This window comes from Hyperolius riggenbachi, chromosome 11 (genome assembly GCF_040937935.1).
Source record: "Hyperolius riggenbachi isolate aHypRig1 chromosome 11, aHypRig1.pri, whole genome shotgun sequence".
Taxonomy (NCBI): Eukaryota; Metazoa; Chordata; class Amphibia; order Anura; family Hyperoliidae; genus Hyperolius; species Hyperolius riggenbachi.
Window position 1 is genome coordinate 188,041,655 of NC_090656.1, and position 9,350 is coordinate 188,051,004.

General features: G+C 48.4%; 1 non-coding gene across 1 annotated transcript; it reads right to left on the reverse strand.

Moving 5' to 3' along the window:
• Nucleotides 1-7,318: 7,318 nt before the first annotated feature.
• On the reverse strand, nucleotides 7,319-7,391 carry TRNAA-AGC (transfer RNA alanine (anticodon AGC)). The gene has a single exon. It is a non-coding gene; the product is annotated as a tRNA-Ala (tRNA).
• Between the last annotated feature and the right edge of the window lie 1,959 nt (nucleotides 7,392-9,350).

Below are 9,350 nucleotides of genomic sequence, written 5' to 3' on the forward strand. Positions count from 1 at the left end.
ACATTTAAGCAGAAAATAACGCAATGTTGGTAACATTTCAGCAGAAAATCACGCAATGGAAGAAGATGGGAAGATGGCGCCCGAAGCCCTGTACTGGAGACACAAATAGTCTCCAGTACAGGGCTTCGGACGCCATCTTCCCATAGCCCTGCTCTGCCTCCCGGGAGACTGCGGGGCTGCGGGCTATGAACTGGCGCGGCGGCGTCTAGTAGACACTGCAGCCAGTTCATAAAGCAGTGTTTGCGTGCCAGCATGTTAGGCTACGCGTGCCGAGTCTGGCACGCGTGCCATAGGTTCGCCAACGCTGCTCTATGGCATGCATGTCAAACTCTGGTCTGCGGACTGTGAATCCTCCTGTCACAGCTCCCTCTAGTGCGGTGCCCAGCATCTCTTGTGAGGAGATAGAAATCAGCACTAGAAGGAGCAGTGACAGGAGGATTCACAGCGCTGCAGCTGGGGAGGTGAGAGACGCATGCCTTCCGCTGCCCCATTGTAACGATGGGTGTCAGCACGCAGAGAGAATCTGATTATTGGCGATCTGCAGTATCACCAAGAATACAGATATATACCTGATTATTGATGATCTGCAGAATCACAGATAATACAGATATATTGCTAACCTCTGGGCACCTGAAGCGTGTAAGTGTTTGATGTAACAGTATGGATCGGACCACTGGGGTAGCAGGTGGTCCAATAAGTAGAAACAGACTCTACTGCAGTCAAGGGCTCCAGGAAGGAGCAGACCTTAACTGGTTTGCAGCAGTGCCCCCTCTGAGAAGCAGGGGACCCCTGCAGGAGGACTGAGCACCCAAGGGGTGGGTGACAGTCAGACAGGTCAGGCAGGCTGGGTCAACAACACACAGACAGATAAAGTACAAAGACAGAAGGCTGATTCGGTATCCAAGGCAAGCAGGGTTTGGCAACGGAATATCAGAAGTGCAAGGTACCGAATCAGAGATCAGAGGAATAGTCAGGAAAGCAAAGTCATAACAGATATCAAACAATGCCTAGTCTGGGTGTGAGGTCCGTGGTCTCTACACCCTGGAACTAGTCTGACGTATAACAGAATAATTACACAAGTTCCCTAGTCTGGGTGTGAGGTCCGTGGTCTCTATACCCTGGAACTAGTCTGATGTATAACAGAATGATAACACAAGTTCCCTAGTCTGGGTGTGAGGTCTGTGGTCTCTACACCCTGGAACTGGTCTAATGAATAACACAGATGATACACAGTATTCCTAGTCTGGGGTGTGAGGTCCGTGGTCTCTACACCCTGGAACTGGTCTAATGAATAACACAGATGATACACAGTAAACTGGCTAAGTGTGGATTCCCAGGTCCTCCTTGTTCCAACACACTGAAGGATCTGACTAAGGTCTGAGTGCTAACACATAGGTATTCGCAACGCCAGACAACCAGCAACTGAACAGCAAGAGATATATATAGTGAAGCGCTCCTCAGCGCCGCCCAACTCCCATCAACCAATCATCTGCTGAGCTGGGGACAGCTGACCATCCCGATCAGCTGACCCTTCTCCTATTGGCATAAAGAGCCTGCCTTACGGTGCGCGCGCGCGCGTAGCTCTCCATCTGTGTGCACTACTAGGTCCAGATAACCCAGACACATGTTGCTGTGAGGAAACCGCCGCTCTGTGCGCGGAAACCGCCGCCTCACTGTCAGCACAAGCGGCGGCTTCTCCGCAATCCTTCACACCCATATTCTGGATTTTATACTGCTGGGGGAAGGGAGCAAGAGAGCACAGAACTAGGTACCACAAATACCACCAGGGAAGTCCACCACAAAGAAGGTGTATTGGGAACCACAACCAGAGAAGTTGTTGATGAGGGAAGGGGGAAACCTACAATTAGGGAAGGTGTATAGGGGAGGAAGGGGGGAAGCCCTAGACAGCCAGGGAAACTATATTTGCGTCAAACCCCTAGAATACCAAGTATGCCCTATGGTGGAGAGAGGGGGAAGCACTAGACTCCATGGAACTGTATAGAGGAGGGAGGGGGCCACTAGACATTAATTAACTGTATAGGGGAGGGAGGGATGGTGTCATTAAACACCACGGGATTGTATAGGAGAGGGAGAGGGTCATTAGACACCAGGGAACTGTTTAGGGGAGAGGGGGCCACTAGACAACAGGGAACTGCATAGAGGAGGGAGGGGGCCACTATACACCAGGGAGCTGTATGGGGGGCAATAGACATCAGGAAAATTTATAAGGAAGGGAGTTAGCCACTAGATATTGAGGTTGGCCCAAGACTCGGTACAAGTGTTCAATTTCGGCCCACTTTGCAATTGAGTTTGACACCCCTGCTCCATAGAATCCTGAGCCTTCCCAAATACTTAGGTGAGTATCAATTTTTATTTTTTTTTAAATGTACTTGCTTCGGGTTGTTTTAATTACTGCTGAGCTGGTAGAGTAAGATGTAATGATGTAACTACAGAACCTTAGGCCCCACTGCAAACATACTTTACCCCCAACTGGGCCTTACCCCCGGCACTATACTGCCTTACCCTAGATAGCTGCACTGAGTACAGAGCGGGGAACAATTTATTAATACCACAATGGACAGCACACATAGTGATAATTAATATCACTACAACATTAATGAAGAGCTGATAGGCCCTCTGGAGCAGAATTCCAATCTCTGCAACTCCTTTTCCTGTGGGTAGTGGGCGTGGCTCTACCAGCTGCCTCACTGGCCACATGGGCACAGTAACAAAAATTTGTCCTACAAGAGCCATGTGCCTCATCCTTCACAAGCTGTTACTACATTCCTATGGGCAGTGTTAGGCATAGAGCAGAGGGGAGCCCAATGTCCTACTGCTGTAAATTGCAGACAATGGACATACTGTACTTTTCTGGGGCTAGAAAGCCTATTCTGTGGTATCTGCAATTCACTGTTAGTCCACCATGTGTCACTGCACACCCATATTTGGAAAGTAGACCAGTTTTCTCTCCTCTTTGAATAAGCTAAATACAGCATATTAAAATAAATATATATAAATAATGCAATTTCATAATAAAATAATACCATGTTATGATCTCACAAAATCTCGGCTAATGTAATGTGTATTGGAAGCAATACACGTTGAACTTTTAATTGCTTGTGTTCCCAGATAAATTGTGCAAATCAAGCATAACCCACTTGCTCTCTGCTTGCAATGCAGGTGGCCCGTTTTGCTCTCCAATTCATTTCAATGCAGTGCAGATACCATTCATTTATGGGGTTGCTCCTACATTTGTGCATGTGTTGCCAGGGCCGGATTTGTACTTTTTACCGTCCAAGGCCACTATCACCAGCTGCCTCCTGACAAACAACTAACGCCCTACCACACACGCACACTTTTATTGATCCCAGTAATCAATGTATTTAAAGATGCTTATTAATGATGCAATTTTTCTGCAAACAACAACCTGCCAATTGTTTTATCGGTCTGTTTTGTGGATCCATTATATCTGAAATGATCGGAATGGTTAATCATTTTTATTCCATATATGGACCAAATCGATACTTTCCACTCTGATAGGTTGGAGCTGGTGGAGGGTGGAGTTGGACTCGAAAAGCGATGAGTGACAGCTCAGGTCACAGACAATAAGCTGCCCTTGTTTGATGCCCCTTCACTCCCTGAGTTCCAGACACTTGCCCAACTGCTGCAGTTCACATGTTGGCAGGTTGACTGCATGAGTGTGCCAGCCTGCAATCCGCCCCTTGCTTCCTGGTACCCTAGGCCATGGCCTATGTGGCCTTGCCTGAAATCCGGCCATGTGTGTTGCATTTCCGCGCCCACTTGCAGCACATGATTGGGAGCATCACACAGTGCAGTCTATGCAAGTCTAATGTCTTGCATGCCACACACAGGCCTAGTGCACACCAGAGCGGTTCGGTTGCGTTTTTAGGAACGCTTGTGGCTGAGGAAACGCTTGGGTAATGTATTTCGATAGGCTGGTGCACACCACAGCTGGTCGGTTTTAGCTGAAACGCAAACTCCCGGGCTGCAGCATTTTTTGGATTTCGGAGGCGTTTCTGCCTCCAATGTTAAGTATAGGAAAAACGCTAAACGCTTGATACAACGCCAGATCAGAGCAGTTTTCCAGGCGTTTTTGTTACAGTAGCTGTTCAGTAACAGTTTTACTGTAACAATATCTGTAATCTGCTACACAAAAACACTACCAAAAACGCTTCACTTTAAGTAAAAAATGCTACACAAAACCGCAAAACGATAGCAAAATGCTTCATAATAATGTGAAAAAACGCTTCAAAAACTGCTAGCGTTTTACGGATCTGCTAGCGGTTTTTGGTGTGCACTAAGCCAGTGGCCACACAGTGCATTGCTGAAAACACGACCAGCACTGCACAAGTAGAGAGGGAGCCTCAGGCAGGGGTCTTTCAGTTTTCGGCACACGTTTTTCTGCACACGCGTTTTCTGCACATTATGTGCATTTGTATGCAGAAAAAAGCGCACGTTTTTTCACAGCAGCTAATGCAAGTGATAGAGAGAACGCACACATTGCGCATAATTATTTTGGTCATCGCAATATGCATAGTGTGAGCACACCCAAAGCATTCCATGCTAGAAGTGCACTATTTAGAAGATTTGTAAGAAAGAAAACTTTAAAGAGACTCTGAAGCGAGAATAAATCTCGCTTCAGAGCTCATAGTTAGCAGGGGCATGTGTGCCCCTGCTAAACCGCCGCTATCACGCCGCTAAACGGGGGTCTCTTCACCACCAAACCCACCCCCGCAAACGTTAGTCGTGGAATTGGTCGTTCCTGGAGGCAGGGCTAACGGCTACAGCCCTGCCTCCAGTCGTGTCTATCAGCGGCGCATCGCCGCCTCTCCCCCTCCCCTCTTGAAGGAAGACTGAAAGGGGTGGGGGAGAGGCGGAGATACGCGCTGACAGACGCGCGTGGGGCAGGGCTGCGGCGGTTAGCCCTGCCCCAACCAGGAAGCGTTCCCCCTCTGCACCGAGGGGATTTGGGGGTGAAGGGACCCCCGTTAAGCCGCGGGATAGCTGCGCTTTAGCAGGGGCACACGTGCCCCTGCTATCTATGAGGTCTGAAGCGAGATTTATTCTCGCTTCAGACTCTCTTTAAGGCCTGTTTTTACACTTCGCCATTGTGTTTGGGGTGCGATGCTTCACTCCCATTGCTTTCGGAAAATAACTTGAATCGTATGACCCTGCGGCTGAGTGAGCCGACAGGGCCATATGCATAGTACCGCCCCCTCGTCCCCCCCCCCCCCCAACACACACACCGGACACCCCTCGCCGCGTGACGTACTTCCTGTCCAGTACGTCACGCGGCGAGGGTGGCGGGGGAAGGGTCCTGTTGGCTCACCCTGATGCAGGGTTATACGAATTAAGTTTTCAGAATCAGAATCAATTTTATTTCGCCAACTAAGTTTGCACCTACAAGGAATTTGTCTTGGCAGTTTCTTAAAACACACAAACAAAAACAATGCAAGGACAGACAGTGTGTATATTACAAGTCAAGGACATTATGCAAGTTTTTGCAAAGCAATTGGGGTGGAGCATCGCACTGCAAACGCAATGGCCAGGTGTAAAAGTACGTCACTGGGATTCCTGGGTTTCCCTATCGTATATCGGTCATTGTGCGCATGTGCGCCACACTGTTCCCGCCAACATATTTATTAAAATCCTAGCGTTGCCCAATAGACTATTTCCTCCACCACTGAATCGCCATGGAAGTCCTAACGTCACATGCTGTTGACTTTTCGTCGGTCGATCGGGCACTTCCAGGGCAACGCGAAGCGGTAAGTGTACTAGGCCCCATTACCCTGCATTGTCGTTGCGTTACCTTGTGGTAAACAGAGTAACGCAATGAGCACTTTCAAGACAAGTGTAAAAGGCGACCTCAAGAAAACCTGAGACTTTTAATAGTGCTGTATTTATACTTTCTTGGGGCTTCCTCCAGCCCCATGAGGTTTGTGGCCTCCCTCGCCATCCTCTCCATTCTCCCGAGGGTTACCTCCACTGATTTGGCCGGTCGCGCTCTTCTGTGCATGTGCAGCTTTACCAAGATCACACTCCTCCCATCACACTCCCGGGTGTGTGTGAAGCCATGCTGCATATGCTCAGAAAAACACGACTGGATGCGACTGGACAGAGTAACGGGAGAATGGAGCAGCTGGATAGAACGGCGAGGGAGCCTTCACACCACATGGGGCTGGAGGAATCCCCAGATAAGTATAAACACAGCACTATTCAAAGTCTCAGGTACACCTTAAAGGACTTACTAAGCCAAATAAAAAAAAAAAGTTCTGTACCTTCATGAAGTTTGAATGCACGGAGGACGACATCCGCGCCCTCCGTGTAGTTCCGCCGGGGCCCCGCTGCTCAATGTCCCCCCAGGCTGGTGTTCCAACATTTTAGCATACCCGACAGAATAGCATACAAATGCTACTGAGCATGTGCAAAGTCATGCAGGGCATACATTAACCCCATAATACCCATCAGCAGCATTAACCATTTTAACCCCAGTTAGCTGCCTGTGTGCTGATGTGCAATCTCCACTATCCAAGTGGACATGGAGTTAGAATAAAAAGTTGTCCGAGCGAAGCGAGGACCGAGCCCGCAGCCGAACACCGGCTCCCGACCCCACAGCCCGCCGGAGGTTGCCGCGGCTGCACATTCCTCATAGACGCGAGTGCGGCTGTGCAGCTCTAGGGCCTCCCCCCCCCCCCCCCCGATCCACGTACAGGAGACCTGTAGCGTGGATCGGGGGGGGAAGGCCCTAGAACTGCGCAGCCACACTCACGTCTATGGGGAAGGCGCAGCCGCAGCACCCTCCGGCGACCATTTTTGAGAAGGCATGAAAGTCCGACCCGGGCTGTGGGGTCGGGAACTGGCCCGGGGGGACATTGAGCAGCGGGGCCCCGGCGGAACTACATGGAGGGCGCGATGGCGTCCTCCGTGCAATTTGGCCTCGTAAGATGCATTTTCAGCAACACGGTACGATGCTGTCTGATGTTCCCCATCCATGTGTTGCGATTCACCCCGAAATCACAATGCGTGGTTGCATGCAATTTTGTGCATTTGTGATGCTATTCCATTCATTATAAATGATTGGGATCGCAGCCGAATCAGGAAGCATTGCAGAACACAGTGCCACGCGTTGCGATGTCCACCTGCGTTGCACACAGCGCAGACATGAAAACATACTGGCTATTTCAGTCTCAAGCAATTGCATTCAAATAACAATTGTATTCCAATAAAGTAACAAAAAAATGAACCTTTGATTAAAATGAACCATTGAATGAAAACAAATTAGAAACAAAAGCGTGCTTGGAGAATGCGGGCATCGATCCCGCTACCTCTCGCATGCTAAGCGAGCGCTCTACCATTTGAGCTAATTCCCCTCTGGTCCTAGCATTTTCTGACAGCCACACAGGATCAATGCACGCCTCTTCAATGAAGTAGGAGATTTCTTGCAGCAGCTGCTAAGATAATTTACTGGAGAGGCGTGGTTTTATGATGATCTGATCTCTACATAACGTTTTGTGGGACGTGTACTCAGGTTCAATCTGTTCTCTGTTGTGGTATGTGTATAAAAAAAGATTCTATCAGTATAGTCGAATTAAGAGAGCCGCATGTGTGTATTGTGGTATATCCGGATTGTGAGCAGCTGCAGATGAGTTGTAATGTCTGGTTGCGCTGCCCGGAAGCTTCCTTCACCGTTAACACGCATCCAAGAGGCGAATGTGTTACGTTGTGCTCGCACATGACACGCTGCCTTGTGTGACGTCGCGTTCCATCACTATGGCATCCGATTCCTCAACAAAATGAGGTGATACATAATAACCATTCTTCCACGTCTTCCGCTATGAATGGAGCATCTTTATACATCTCCTCCATGTTATATGATGACCGTGAAATAAAATGTATGCATGATGGACACTGAAGTCATATATGACGTGCCTCCTGTGAAGTAAAGCATTCATCCTGAGAAATAATAATATTTAATCAGTGATTTTATCGTTAATCACCTTGAGGAGTTTACTTATGATTTTCTAAATCTTATATTGTTGCAGTTAATTGACTGTGGCAATCAGGAGTGCTTTAATCAGAAACACCATTAGAGGGCAGTAATAACCACACGTTCAGGGTTCTATATACTGTAAATTCAGCAGCACTGCGTTTTGCAGATCGCCTACTTTTAACGTGTATATTTTGTTGTGCAAAGCAGTTTTCATGCAAGGTTCTGCCACCCATACACCATGCGATACTCCTCAGCAGATTCATTCTCTGCGATCTTTTGAACTACTGGTTCAAACTAAGTGTGTAAATTAGAACAGAGATCGCGATTTTGCGGCTCAAAATTTTGCAAATGTGACCCCCGTTCGATAGATCGAGATTGACATTGCAATCACCCCAAGATGCTGCATCCAATGAATTCTCGATTTAATTTATACATGTTAAAAGCTGCAGTGAGAATGTTCCCTTAGGGCTCTTTTCCACTAGCAAGCGCAATCGCAAGCGCAAATCACCTTCGTTTGCGATCATGCAAGCTCTTTTTTTCCACTGTCCAGGTTCCGCTGTACTGCCGTCGGGAATGTAATGGGATCGCAACGAGAGTCGCGCTGGACGACAATTGCGTTTTGGCAAACAACGAATTGTGATCGAAGCGCCATAGTGGAAAATGAGCACCGCGATTTACATGTTAGCGCGATGCTCTAGCGATTAGAAAAATGGCTGCGATCCTTTTTTTGAATCGGATCGCAGCCAGTGGAAAAGGGCCCTTAGGAATACATCTGCACAGCGCTTTTGCTGATTGCCGGTGATCAGTAAAGCGCTGAAAAAGTGTGAACCTGCCTTCGATATTGGCTGTGCAAAACTGTTTTAATCCAAGTTTTTGCCACCCATACACTAAGCGATATTCCTCAGCAGATTCAATCACTGTGATCTTCGGAATTACTTGAACTGAGTAGTCCTGAGGGTGAGTGCATCACTACCGTGCATGCATGAGTGCAGCCTCGTGGATGTGCAGTGGCGATGCACTCGTCCTCTGAACTTCTTGGGGACACGAGTAGTTCCAAAGAGCTGTTTGGCCGTGCGGAGGAATGGGAAGTCTCTATACCAGGGGTGTCAAACAATCGCAAAACAGGCCAAAATTTGACATACGTTCTTAGCTGCGGGACGCATTGTTTATTAAAATGTAACAGGCGTGTGGGGGATGTCTTTGGTTGGCAGTGCACCATAAAAAACGTCAGGTGCAATACCTGATTGTGACCCCTGCACTGGTGTGCGCCTCTGGATGGGAAGGCAGCATGCTGGCATCTACGATAAGGCTGTGTTCTAACTTGAGCTGAGAGTGGAGA